The sequence below is a fragment of the Trachymyrmex septentrionalis genome, unplaced genomic scaffold (genome assembly GCF_001594115.1).
Source record: "Trachymyrmex septentrionalis isolate Tsep2-gDNA-1 unplaced genomic scaffold, Tsep1.0 scaffold42, whole genome shotgun sequence".
NCBI classification, from domain to species: Eukaryota; Metazoa; Arthropoda; class Insecta; order Hymenoptera; family Formicidae; genus Trachymyrmex; species Trachymyrmex septentrionalis.
The window spans coordinates 566,279-581,913 of NW_017305590.1; the positions used below are offsets into that span (position 1 = coordinate 566,279).

Sequence of the window (15,635 nt, forward strand, 5' to 3'; positions counted from 1 at the left end):
TATAGATATAAATATTTGGGGATGCCTCGTTCTTCAATATTAGATATCTCCAGAAATGTATATAGTAATTCAATTACAATCTCTAAAGTTTCATCCAGAAATAATTAAACTAACTAACTAAATTTATTAACTAAATTTAATTAACTAAAAATGTTACGTGATATATACATATTTTTAGTTAATCTTATATGTCGTCGGTGACATTTTAATAAAGATTGTAATTATATATACATAGTATAACTCAAATTAAATAACTCAATTTTAAATTAAATTTACATTTTCAATTCCATATCTTTATAAAGGTACAACTTTTAATTTTATTTAACTTTATCATGATTAATTATTGGATAATCTTTCATCAAGTTACGTGTAAGGGAAACCGGGACTAATTATCGTATGGGATTGATTGTCAAATGCTTATAACTCAAACAGGACATGGCAGAAAAATCTCTTTTTCTTTTACTGTAGATTGCTGATATGACAGTAATTTGTTGTGTAAAATAATTTACATCACAAGCATTGTATATATTATTTATAGCGATTTTTAAGAAAATGAAATTGGTGAGTAAATTTTTCTTATCACTTATTTTGTTGTCTGACAAATCTTTGGTATTACTAATCGCAATATCTTTGTATTCATAGAAAATGACATGTCTTAGAAGATCTTTGCTACAACTAATTAATTATTATCCTGACAAAGATTGTAAATACTCTTTTATTAAAAATGGCTATGTGGGATAGATTGACTAAAATTATTTATATGTGTATTTTTTATATGTATTTTTTATGTGTTGTCCATAACAAATATGCTGCCAATCCTAGAATGTGTGATAATCAATCCAGAACACGGAGTTAGTTGTTACACTTTTGCAGCTTCATTTAAAATTAAATAACTTATTTTTACGATATGATGAATTCACGAATAATATTTTTTCTAATTCCTAAAGGATGTAGATATTATATAACGTGATATTTCAAAATCAAGTATCCACTTTTTTCTAAAAATCAGTAATCAAAAACTGTGACAACCGGCCCCGGTCTCTCCTAATGCACCTGCTAGTTGTAATTTTCCAATTAACAATAACTGTAATATAAAACATGTGTTATATTATTACATATTGTTGAATAGAAAATTACAATTAATAGATAGATAGGTACGTGTAACTTGGTATTTGCTGAGTTACAATACGACTGTTTTTTTATCAGTAGAAAAGAAATATTTATTATTCTTTTTAAAATACAAACGCGCAATATTATTATTTTATATTAATTCGTATTTCGAGTACATTTTGTGATGTAAAAAAATTTTCTTAAAAAAAACTATAGTTAATAAATTTTATAGTTAATGAAAATTTTAAGTAAACTTGGAATACATTGATAATTTTAGCGAATGAGGAAGTTTGCGGTTATATTCTTGTGCGCGTGACATTTGAAACACAATATAAAAGTTTGAATAGATCGCTCGTTGAGATAAAGTAAGATTCGAGTCACGTTTAGCCACCCGAAGGAGGATTGGCTTATCTCCAGACTTACATCTAGGATCTATGAAAATATCAGCAACTTCATTTAAGATTTATCGGTCTCAAAGAACAAAAAAGGAGTAAATTGAGAAATTTAAATGCATAAAGACTTAATTAAATGTAACGCTACATTAAAAACGCTACGTTACTAAAAACGACTTATTAATCAGCGAAATCCTATTAGTGCTGTAATATCTGTTGAGTAACACAAGAAAAAAATGGAGCTACATAATCGATTGAAAAAAAGATCTTTTATAAATAATAATTTTAAAGAGAAAGGAATATGTATACCTACTTCACGTAAAACATGGAGATTGCATGTAAAAATCAAAAATGCATGTTATGTTCAGTACGCGGCACTGTACTGTGGTACACAGTGCCTTGAATCTTAACAGCCTCTATTGTTCTCGCGTGTACGTAAATGTGTGAAGCGCGGTTTGCACACGGGGGCACGCGAATGGTCGTGCGAATATTTGATTTCGCGCGTTTGGTCGGCAGCAATTTTCAGATGCCGGGCGATAACGAATTTAGCTATTCGTAGCTGCAGTATAGCGCGAGGAAATCTCGATTTAGCACCTACGTGTGTCTTCGAATCGATCGGGGCCGATCGTTTATACCGCTCGTAATACTCGTCGCGCCCAGCAGTGCAAATTTGACTTGGTTCCTTGTGTGTTCTCGTTATGCCTTATGGCAGGGGGCACGCGCAAACGCGCGCGATGGTTACAAATCAAGTCGATAAATTAAGGGATTTCGCGCCGGGTGCGGTTCTACGAGCAACGTTCGATCATCCTTGATTCCTGGTGTTCCGCATTAGATGATGGATGTTGAAAACTCGGCGGCTTTTCCCAACGTAAATGTTAGTGAGATATCGCCAGTTGTACCTCGTAAGAGCAATAATGAAAGTATGATGCGCGTTGTTTCCGTTATGACGAAGCGCGGTTTATCTGCGCGGGAATTAAAACACCCTGGAACGGATATAATTCCGATGAATTCAGCTGTTTGAATATGCAGTGAGTAGTTAAACGTCTTAAACTCCGAAGGGGGCGTTTTGAACTTTTGCCATTCTTATCACTTTATCAAACATTTTACATTTCCAGCCACATTTGTAATTTACATTTGTAACTTATAATTAGTAATGTTCTTGTCCTCCTTCCCTTCATTCTTTCTTGTTACTTCTTGTTAAAATAAATTTCATGATATTATTGAACCCTTAAAAGTTATTCATCGTATGCCATAACATAATTTCTATGTTTATTCATGACAATGGAATCGTGATAATTGACATAAGTTGTATGCAACGAGGTCTGTAACATGAATGAAAATTAAGTTGTAATTAAAATTTATGAGAGAAAGCTTTTCACACAGCACTTTCTATCGATTAGTAAAAATAAATGACGCGGTCACGTTTTGTTATAAAAAAGAATGATGCAAACGGAAAATAGAACACAAAGAAGAGGAAAAGAGAAGAACGCAGAGGTCACGCGAATAAATGAAAAGATAATGCGAACAAATAAAAAGATATAATACCTATCATCGCTTCATGTGTATGCTCTTCTATAGCTAACTTCTATTGTAATTTTTACAATAATATCAGTAAGAGAGGATTAATTTCTTCATCATGATAATTCAAAGCCGTCATCTTTAACTCTCTTACCTTATCAGATCGATTAACTGTTTTTCCCCCAAAGGGGAAAGCCGTATTGTCTAAGCTTTAGATAAACCAAAGTAGCGCAAAGGCTACCTTCCATTTTGTGAACTTACTAATCATACCATATACCAATAATACTAAGCGCTTATTGAACTACATACAATTAGGTCGCAAATGACGGTCAAAATAGCTAATAGAAAAGTTGTCGGCATTTCGGCTCGGATCAAAGAATTGCGCTTCTTTGGTATATCTAGAGTTTTAGTATTGTCTTCAGAACTCTTAGGGAGACAGGAGCCATTAATTAACTAAAGATAGGAAAAAAATAAATGGAAGAAAGTCATGTATCCATACTAATACTCAGCTTATCGAGCAAATTGTAGGCTCAGAGTAGGATAACTTACAGAATGCCTCGTAGGATATTATGCAAAGTTATCTATGTCATGAATAGGCGCCTTACTGTTCGATCCGTACGTACTTCTCCTCGTCGGTCTTTCATACGAATTTATCATGTAAAAAAATGTTTCATCGTTCGAGAACGAGTTACTCGAGGCCGTCGGTTATACGTGTCGTTACGGCATTATCGAGATTCCGATGTTTTTGCCTGATTTATCTTTTCGTGCTGCCAGCACAGCGCGGTGTCGTGCAAAAAGCGCACGACCGACGAAAGCGTACATGTCGCTTTTTCGACAGTAATGCTACCGGTAATATTTTATAACCCATAATGGCCGTATAACAGTAACGTTATCGGTGTTATATAATAAATTTATAATGTAAGTCGGTCTTGTATATGCGAGTAAACACTTATAAGCATGTACACGCGCACATACTTATCGCGCAAGTCGATAATAAAAGTTTTACGAAGTCCGTAGATATTTTAAGATTCGATTTGCAAAAATCGCATCCTGACACGTTTCCCGAGGAAGTTTATTGATCTCGAACTAATTTTAGGAATCTGAACAAATACGTTCGTTCGTTCAAGTGAGGTCATCCTTTTACAGTCGCAGATCTAGGATTTTTACATGTTTCAGTAATGGACAGAATATTAACACTCTGACTTAACATTTAGTATCAAGTTACGTTACATCTAAGTGATGCATAAATTCCCGCAAAAATTTTGTCATCTATTTCTGGATGTTACTAGATTAAAAAATGCAATACTTAATGCTAAGTATTTAAGACATTAAAGAAATGATATAAATTATGTTAAGACATTAAAAAAGCAAGAAAATATCAAAATTATACTAGATATATATACTAGATTCGTATTAAGCTTCGTATAAGCTCAATTAGCTTGGCAGTCAATTGCACAATTGCATAATGATAATGCACAGATATGAAATATTTGATACTAGATGCATTTAGTAGATACAGCTCCGTCTAAAGAAACATAAGGCTGATATATTCAGAGCGTGCTTATTGCGATGTCAACGCGTATTTAGCATATAGTTCACGTTATGTATAGTCTAGAATTTTAGAAATAAAAATATATCTTCATCGCGCGTTCTCAATGAGCAAAAATTGACGCATTGGCTAAAGAATTTATGACGTTTTCGAATTTATCGCAAGAATATCGCTTATCATATTAATTTATCATGATTAATTTCATAATAATTGTTTATAGACAGAAATATTTTTAGATATTCTGTGGAGTATTGTGCTGAAATAGTTACAGAAAAGTGATTTATTTAGACTTATGTCATTTTTCATTAAAAGATTTCTTAAAACATTTTTCAATGTAAAATTTAAAAAATGCTCTCCTGAAATATTGTTACTAGTTTTGAGATATATTACTTTTCTACCAAACAAAATATATGTTTCTTCTCAAGTTTTGTATTCGATTATTGATAACTATTAAATATAAAGTTTCCACGGACAACAGAATTTTTATATTTTATCGAATCGATTTCGAGCGCTCAAAAAGGAATTGAAGCAAAGCTCGATCTTCGATAAGAGACGAAACCAGGAATATGATCCAATATAATCTTAATTCTCCGGAGATTCACTGGAAGTAATTTCCCATGTCGCAATTGTTAAATGTGTGATTCAACTCATAACGAAGCATAGATTAAAACGCCGCTATAGGGTTAATACAATCTCGTTTTGCTCGGTAGGTTATCGCATGATAATGTCCTATTGTAATTTTAAAATGTGATCTGATTATTCTGGTTATTAATGGCTAATTGTTATAGAACACCTATAAAATTTTACTTGCTGAATAATGTGCAGATATTTATGAAATATTAAACCAAAAATGTATGATTCTATAACGTTAATCAAATCGTAATATAAATAAAAAGGTTTTGTGAAATTATATGAGAATTTTGGCTGAAACTTTACGATGCCTCGCGAATTCATTACGGTAATATAAATTCTATTTAAAGCTTTTAGGTGAGTTCAAATTGACTAACTACACGCAGAAGTGAGCTCGAAAACTTCCTTAACCTTTTTTTGACGTATCTCTTATTCCACTCTTATGTTTTATTCCTTTGGTTTTACATTTACATACAACTTTCCTCGACTCGAGGGACGGAATGCTTCAACTTGAAAGAAAAAGAAGTTGCACTTGTCTGGCATCTGTTTGCATTTATATGTTCCGATTTGCGCAAGATGAGAGAGGAAGAGGAGAGAAAGAGAGAGGGGGAAAGGGGAGAAGGGAGGAAGAAGGAAAAGAAGGAGGAAGGGAGAGAGAGAGAGAGAGAGAGAGAGAGGGAGAGAGAGAGAGAGAGAGAGAGAGAGAGATGTTAATGTAAATACTTTTTCTCTCATTCACAAATTTTCATATACTTAAATGAAATGTCGCATTACTTTTCAGTAATTTATGTTTCAGATTGTTTTATAGATTGAGTCAGATTGAAGAGTCAGTAAAAATACATACTCGTATATATGTATGCGTTTACATAAAAAAAAATTGTATTATAAGATTTGAATAACAACTAGCTACACTGCTTATATTCTTTCCGCCTTCCGTTTGTTACACAACTCGACAAGATTACATTTCCGAAACATAGAAACCGGTGAATTACTAAATGAAACACGAAGATAGTCAGAAATAAAGTTTTGTATTTGAATAAGAAATGTTATAAAAAAAACCGTTAAGATAATAAAACAGGAACTGTATTTGGATGCGATGTCTGAATAACATTTTCGAAAATCAATCAAAGATACAATCTGAGATTTAATGTGTCGCATTACGGCGAATAAAAATGTAATTTTTTTTGTAAACGCGATCTTTCACAGGTTAAGATCGATTACGGACTGAAAAAGTTGACATTTCCGAGGAAGCTTGAGAAGCAATTAAGTTTCTTACTTTTTCTTGGATATCTTTAATGTCCATTTGAAGAGTTTTCATAGCATTTCCTATTCTACAAAGAAAATCAGCAAAGACTGAATCTCGTAATTTATCGGTAGACAAAAATAGAAAAATAGAAATATGTAGCTAATAAAATTGATATTATTATGTAAAGTTTATAACATATATAATATCGATCTATGCATGTTAAAGAAATATAATCCTACTGTTTTAAAGTTGTCCGGTTTATAATGATTTTTCTAATAATTATCGCTTCAGTCTGGGAATTGTTGCTTTCGTGTTTCTATTTATATTATAGTCGTATTTGGTTATAAAGCTTTATCTCTGACCTTTTAATTTCCGAGAGCTGCGTGTGTCCTAGTTCCGTGTTCTCCAACTTTGCTGTGCTTTGTTCTCCAGATTACTACATGCTTGCCTTATCTATTCGTATCTCAACGATTCAAAGAAGTTGCGACTGTCACATTGCTCACGGATAAGGAAATGGCTCTTCATATCAGTACTCCTCGATATCCTAGTTTCCTGCTGGGGCACCGCCCCATATCTCTTTTTCATCTAGAAATTTACCTTTATCCATTTCCACGCGATATCCTTGCAATTGCCTTTTATGTGCGATTCAAATAAATTGCTGCTTTCATCTCTTCTCCTTTGTCTTTTCGACGAAATAATAGAGATTTATTTGTGCCATTGCAAAATATGACAAGAGAATTATTAAGCAAAAGTAAAGATTGTACTCCAAACAAATATCTGTCATACCAATCTTAATTTTCTCGGATCAGGAAAGAATTGTGCAAAATAATCCGATTATCGCAGCTGAAAAGTAGATTTTCTGATATTTCTTTTAATGGATCTTTTCTTCTTTATAAACAGAAGGCGCGTACAAATATGCCAAGGATCTCCTCTTTTAAAATGAAAATTGATACATATAGTTGTAATTTACATTGACCTCCTAAAAAAAATTAATTGCACAAAACACGATATTGTCAAAACTAATTAAACTTTTCTTTTAAAAGAAATCCTGTCTCTCTTCTTTTCTTTTCTTCCTGTCTCTCTGTTATATCTCAAGGAGAAAAAGACATCATCTTGTTACAGATATCCTTTTGTTAGTAATGATAAAAAAGAACAACACATGAGAAAAAAGATACTGGTTGGAATATATGAGTGTATATCTCGCACAAAGTTGTGCAAAGCGAGAATAACTTCAAAGAAAGATTCATTTAAGAGTTTTTGTCGTCACTCCATCCATTCTCTTTCATTCTTTACCATCTTTAGACAGCCACTATTTCTGCTTCTTCGGTCCCTTTATTGATCTGCGCTCGTTTCGTTACGCGCGAGATGTAATAGCTGTTTAAAGGCTCTGGGGCTAAAATACCCCAATTCACAAGGAAATTCATGGAAGTGTTGCCTCTCGACGTTGATGAGCTTTAAATACGTTTTCTAGACAAAAATAAGGGATAGGGTATTTTTTTATAAAGGCCCAATCCCCTTTTGAAAGATGCAATATCTCTCTAAAATCAGCTTTCTTTTTTTAGCGAAATATCGTCGAAACTGTAAGAAATAGAAAAAATTATAAAAAAAAGTTGAATGAAAAAATTTAAAAAGTACTTTATAATAGTAATAATTAAAAAAAATTTATTTCAATAAAAAATTATTATTTATAAAAATTTCTAAATTACAATTATTAAGTACTAAAACCATTCAATTTTTATTTCAAATATTTTTTTCTATTTTTTATAGTTTTGACGATATCTGCTTCAAAAGACAATAACGGCTTTCTTCAAAGAGCCGTTGCATGTATCCTCTGAAAGTATCATTTGGCCCTCATAAAAAAATACATAGCCTTTATTTTTCTCTAGAAAATAATATATTCAGAGCTCATCAAAATTGGACACTTCCATGAGTTTTCTGTGTCAATGGATCTCTTTATAAATAAATACTGTTCTCATCTCGCTATTTGCGCCGACCGGCATAGCTTTAAATATTCGTTGCGTCATTTGAATGTATGCATTTTTTCTTTTATGTTTTCATTAAATTAATATTTCCTCAAAGTTTTTTGCAAGAGAACGTATATGGCTACTTTCTGTTCTAATTCCAAGACAGATGACTTCTGCAACTTCTGTATTATTTCTTATCGTCTTTTTTCTGCACTAAAATCCGTTGTTTGTATTGATCCAACAAGAAAACATTGCCATTGTTACATATAAGCCAATTTTAAGAGAGATTAAAGTCAGAAGAAATCTAAACTTATTTTACGAAGTCAAAAAGAGACTTGAATGTACAGATAGACGGGAAGGAATCGACGGAAGCAACTTTCTATCAAAGTTTTCGCTCCTCAATCTCCTCGATCCTATATCGCACTTGCACGATTTTATAACACAATCTAGCCTAGTTCGTTGTATAAACAATAATAAATTTTCTTTTCGTAGGTTTAGGTATATTTAATGTAATCTATCGTATCGTATGTTTATCATAATATGTTTACATAAAACCAGGATAATATTATATTTTTAATACGGATTTATTAATAAATAACTATTAAAATATCAATCAATACTATTACTTTTAAATACAAAATAATAACATACGTGTAATAATGTTTCAGTATCAATTTTGATGAGAATGTGTTAACAGATATTACATACACACACACACGCGCGCGCGCGCGCGCGCGCGCACCGACTTTAACACTAATATAATTATATCTAATAATTTGTTAAAAAGATAAAAGCAATAAACGATACGTAATTAATGTTAAATAATATTAAACATGAGATACCAATAAATTATTGATATTTTCCATATTTAATTTTGCTTATAATTACATATAAGTGAAACGAACATGTGAAAATTGTCACCGTTAGCTTTCAAAGTGGTTAAGATATATCTAAGGTTGTTTTTTACACCGCAGTTGAATAGAATGTTCTTTTAGCTATTTACTTTTTTCCTTTTCTTTAACATAGGAGCCCTCTAAATTCACAGCGTTGTCGGGAAAGCAATAAGATTCTACGCTACCACAGTGGCATGCCATTCCAGGCAATAAAGAACGAACTTCTAAGTAAAGTCTTGCTGTACTTTTCTTTATACCCAACAATGTTGCTTTATATATACGTAATGCCTACATTTCGATTTTATTTAATTACGCGTGCATTTTTTCATTTTTTATTTCAGTTTAATCATGAGAATACATCATTGTATAAATATTTGTAACACGATATCATTATTACATTTTAAATTATTATGAGCTATCATGTTGATGTGTAAATTGTAAAATTAAAATTGAGTTTTTCTTGAAACAAACTGCAAATTAATCATATTCTGATACTAATTAATCATCAAGTTTGTACAATTACCTGTACAATTAAGCCTCTAATTAAATTTGTTTAAAATACAGCTTTTAAAACCAGATCGAGGGAGAGAATTTCATTCCAATATGTTTCTACTTTTAAATGTCCTTAACGGATAATTTTCTGAATAACATTCTAAAAAGCATTATTTAATAAGTTTTTAATAATATCAGCATAACCTATTAGATTTTAATTTAATAGTGGCGTCTGTTTGATTATACCATTCTTATTAAAAATGAAATAATTAATATATCCAGACAACATTCTGTTTAGGTTTAATTAAATTCTTATTTCGCCATCATTCTTAGCATCGTCTTTCCCTCTTTTTCTCTGTGACAGCTTTACGTCTGAGAATTTTCTTTATCCTATCGTCATTTATTAACGTATTTTCTTATGGCCCACGTGTTTCTCGTACGTCTGTTTTTTGCGTTGCTGTTTGCTAGATGCAGTTCTATCTTGGAAGCAGTAAATTTGCGCACCCTAACAGTTACCAACTGTCCTGCAAAATACAGAGAAAAGCTTTCAAAACACTCATCGCAATAGTTCTGCACAGTGTTTCCATTCCATTTTATCTCTTTTCTTCCGTGCGCTATACAATCCTACTATTACACAACGCCATAATTTTTGATTTTGTAATTGTCACATGTAGCGTATGAAACGTTGTGAATAAAATAACAATGGATTTAAGCTCCGAAGGAATATTTCGAAATAAAAAAAAAATAAAAAAATTTAGAAATTAAAAAATTTGTTTATTCAAATACAGATATTGTAGGTTAAATAAATAAATTGTACTTTTTTTAATGTCACGTGTCATGCGGAAGCGATACCGTTCGACTACGCTCGACAAGAAAAGAATTCAATGATAAAACTACAGTATTAACTCAACTTTTTTTGCCCACCAACGCGATTGTAGCTTTGTGTCATATACGACGCTTAAAATTGAACTTTTCTATTTAACACGAGATGAATTTAACGGATACCTACCCTCGAAAATACACAGCATATTTCACCGCCATTCACCCCATCGATTTTATCGTCTCTCCGACAATATTTACGAACTATATCTTTGTTATACGCATATTCTACCACAAGCGCGAAAACCGGATAGTATTATCGCCTTCGTATCTTCGCATATGATGGATACGTGCAAGCGCGAGTGCTTTGAGCCACGGCAATTTCGCCCTTTTTGATTGCTTTGTCATTCATACAGCTATTGTCTTTGTCACGCTTTTTAGATGTCTTTGTCACTTGTTTGATTCCTTTGGCCATTATTGTCCCCGTTTGTTTATCCTCGTTTAACGTCACTCTTGCTTCCTGTAATTATTTCCCTCCTATTTTATGTTCTACGTTCCACATAAAATATGGAATGTGCCTTACACATGCAACGTCGATGAAAAGAACACAAAATAGAAAATGTATTTCTGTATCTTGATCTATTTACGTATCCATTATCTCTCTCCATATATTTCTTACGACAAATTTTATTCTTTGTACAACACAAAGTGAGAGATTTGTCTCAGGGGTTTTTTTTTAGATCTATATATTCTCCCCTATTTTGATTAGATTCTTGATCTTTATTTTGTTATTCTACTTTTTCATACTTTCTTTAAATTTAGAATTACTATTTTGTAACTCAAGCCTAATAAGTGACGCAAGTATATAGTATGAGATATAACTTCTTCGCAATGGTTAAACGACCGTGGAAGCTAAGATATTGCTGGACTCTAAAACTGTTATAGCATAAGGATTTATTTGAGGTAAAGCTTAATAGTCCGCAATATTTCTTTACCTTCAAATGTGGTCGTATTAAAACGTCGCTTTATGTATTAAATTGCCGGATTATGTATTAAATTGCCTTACTGTAGAATCAGTCATAGAAATATATTTTTAATAAGAAAACACAAAAGATAGAAATGCAAAAAAAGATCGGATTTTTTTAAATACACGCTTCTGAATTCGCTTTTTCTGAATTCGATGTTACGTCAAATGCCAACAAATATAAAAAGCGTAGCTCAGAACTTTTACCAAAAAATGGTTGAATTGCGGAATGAAGAAATTTTTAGTGGTGTGAATTTTTTTAGCTACTCAACCATTGGTCAATTACTTAACCGATCAATGATTGAAATTTTTACAGCGGGTATTGTGCGTCGAACGTATTGACGTTTATCAAAGGATAACAGTTTTCAATGTACTGACAGAAAATAGAGACAGTTCAACGTATAAATTTGATTTTGAATTTCGGAAACCAAAAGAGAAATTTACTTTATGAGTGACAGTAGTTTATTGTTGGGAACAAATTCATTTTGTAAAGAAATATTTGAAACAGTTTTCGAGAAACTAAATAATTTTATAAATGTGTAAAGTAATTAAAATTAACTTTTAAGTAGGTAGGTAAGGCGTTCAGAACACTCCCAAGAAATGTTATTTTTATAGTTATATTTTTAATAGTATATTAAGTTTGCATTATTCATACTCTTATAAGATAAAGAAATGTATAAATAATAATCTTTAGAATTATGAACAATACTTTTTAGTTTTTCTTTTTTAGAATAAAGTTTTCAAAATAAGTATGCGTGGGATGCTGTGGCTACATACTTACATATTTAAAGGTTAAAAGTCAGAGAGCTATTAGAGAAAATTGCAAACTTTCTTTTTTAGAAGAAACTAGTTTTGGCATATAAGTTAAATGAAGAAAAGAGAGTTGCTTGACATTGAGGATTTTGTAAGTGTAGGCATACAAAATGTGAAAGAGCAAAAGAGAAACTACTAAATCATCTAAGCTACTTCATTGTCGGCAACGTATTCGCATCATCAATCGCTTCGTACTGAATCGAGAGAATCAAGGAACCAAAAAGCAAGAGACGATAAGTATAGTAAGCGAATACGAAAAGGACGTGGAGGTCGGGGAAGCGAGACGAGGTGAGCGGGCTACGTCACAGAAATCGATAGGACAAGGGTAGCGCACACCAGGGGAAAACGAAGGCGCAAAAGTTCAACGATAAAATCACAGTATACAGCGGGGCTGAAGTCCGGAGTCAGGTCCCGTCATCGATTCACATATCGGTCTTATCCCTTACTGAAATCAGAAAACGCAGTTAAATGCTCAGATTGTAAAAACTAGCGATAAAATCCTTCGAATAATCCTCGTTATGATGGTAAGAAGTACCCAATATGGTGCTCGCCTGCTATAAAATATGCGCAAAGCCTAATTTTGAATAGAGTACGACAAAATGAGATCGACGTTCTTTCTTATTCCGTTCAAAAGTTTTTCTCTTTTCGTTATAAACGCGAAGATCTTTAGATCTTCCATAAAGATCTAAAAATCTCTTGTTTGTATAGATTTTTATACTACATCTCTGTGATATAAATATATACTAAAATTATATTATAGATACTATAGAATAAATAATAAATGTTCTTTCTTATCCATATATATATCAAGAAAAAGAGCTTTTAATTTAATTAAAAATAAGTCTTTAATTCAGTTTGAGCCAAGAAACTGTGTTGTGTGTCTAAGGAGAATACCTTAATCCTTTTTAAACTTTGTGAGAGATTGTTTGTTACTCTAAAACAAAGATATAATAACGATTAAAGAGTTTTCGTATTACTGGGCGTAATTAAGACTCTTTCAAACGCACCACTTAAAAAACTCTGGCACACACACAGATAGAAGATTTTTAATAGTTTGTATACATACTTTCTCTTCAAAACGTCATTATTTCAGAATATTCAATAAATAAAACAAAAAGAAATATGAACTTTTTTAATGGCAGTTTTTATTTCAAAAGAGAAACTTTGCAAAATCTTAAAATAGCGTTATCATTTTTAACGTTATCTAGAAAAGTAATGTGTTAAGTTAAATCTCTTCAAAAAAGCAAGGCTTCTTCTAAATGGCTAAAGTATTTGTAATTCCAACGTTAACTTTGACGTCGAAATCGATTCTCTTAAGCGTAAACGTGCTATTTTATTCTTCGGTTTCCCGCCCATCAGGGATAGTGTCGATGCAGAAGGCGAATTAACGATTCGCCAGTTTAAAGGGAAGAAACGCTCCAGAGAGCGCAGAGAGCGAAGAATGATTGAGTGTCCCCAGAGATGATTCACCCTTCGCGCGTTTCACCTGATGCGAGAAATACTGGAAGTTTCTCCTGTCTCCCTCTCTCCCTCCCTCCCTCCCTCCCTCCCTCTCTCTCTCTCTCACTCTCTCTCTCTCTCTCGTGGATTTCGGTAAAATACATATCTTATTCGGAGAAAGACGTTTTTTAATGGAATATTAACTTATTACTCTGACTATTTAATAACACAACTGAGGCAAGTTTGAGCAATTTTTAGCAATCTGTACGAATAGGCATTGAAGAGGGTGAAAATAGGGTAAAAAAGTAAAAATACAAATTTTTATTGGAAAGATTAAACAATTTAAAATTTAATAATGGTAGTTCTAAATTTAGTCACTATACATTTAAAAAGTAAATCAAAACAGGACTCTCAATATTAAAATAGTAAAATTATGACATTAAGGCAAATAGGAGTCCACAAAAGTAAGATTACGTAAACATTATAAAACTAAAAAAGTGTGTATAAAATGATAAAAATTAACTGTTAATAGACTAAGACAATATTTAATCGAATCGCACATGTTTCAGCTACAAGTTCAAGACCTTCTCAGATGTAAAGAATACAATAAAAATATATACTGTAAAATAAAACGCAACCGCTAATGAAAAACGCAGAAAATATATAATATGGAATCGTCTGCAGTTCACATTGAAAATTGGTGATGAATCTTTGAATTTTTTAGATGTTAGTATTATTATTAGAAATAATCAACTAATTTGTGATTGGTATCAAAACTTCCTTTTCAGGCAGATGTCTAAACTTTTTTTCTAACCATCCGATATCTCAAAGGCATAATTTTTGGCTTATTCGATAAAGCTCTTTTATTGTCTGATTTTGCTTTTCACGGAAAGAACATAATTTTTATAATACATATCTTAATTGATAACAACTATCCTCTCAAATTTATATTTGATACCATTAATAACAGAATTAAGAATATTTTTAACGGTAGAATATCGAGAAAAGATAAAGTTGTTAATAACGCAGACCTAACAGTCAAGCCTTCTTGGCTTACTGTATCATATGTTACAACATTAATTAAAAAATTCCAGATATTCAACGGAAACGTCAGGGCTTCTTTCTTCAGTCCCAACAAACCAAGTAAATATATCAAAGTACACAAAGTTCTTTGGCTGCATTTTTAAATCAAACGTTATTTATAACATAAATTGTAGAGATTGCGATGCATCATATGTAGGCCAAACAGAAAGAAAATTGAAAACAAGAATTTCTGAACATCGGAATCATATACGCTGGAGCACATTTTCAAGATCAGTAATAACAGAACGTAGATTGCAGCTTGACCACAATTTCGACTGGGACAACATATGTATTTTAAACAAGAACCGCGTTACAACACAAGCGTTTGATCTCTAGATGCTGTATATCAAAAAACAAAAAAAAAACAATCTTAATCTTCAAACAGACACAGAAAACTTACATGTATCCTATATTCCGATCGATAAACAATGTTTTGACACTGCGTCACTAAATTCATATTTAATATTGTTCCGTCTTTCGCATCGCTTAGACGTATGATTATGTCTCCGTAATGGTTTTTCTTTTTTGACATCATGAAGAGTTTTTATTTTCTGATCATGGATATTCTCAGACTGTTAATTTGTTGGCAATATTTACATGGATATGTTTCACCAATACTTGGATTGGGGTAAGTCTTTGATTAGAGAAAAACTGTGTTTCTT

General features: G+C 32.0%; 1 protein-coding gene across 5 annotated transcripts in view; it reads left to right on the top strand.

Moving 5' to 3' along the window:
- Positions 1–15,635, top strand: part of LOC108751229 (slit homolog 1 protein) — a 120,981-nt gene that overhangs the window by 35,509 nt on the left and 69,837 nt on the right. The window contains exon 1 of one of the 5 annotated variants that reach the window (XM_018491308.1): positions 9,510–9,530. The exons of the other annotated variants lie outside the window; for them this stretch is intronic. The gene's annotated coding sequence lies outside the window, so the exon portion shown is untranslated. Of the gene's footprint in view, positions 1–9,509; positions 9,531–15,635 lie in introns of those variants that run through there. 5 annotated transcript variants of the gene reach the window in all.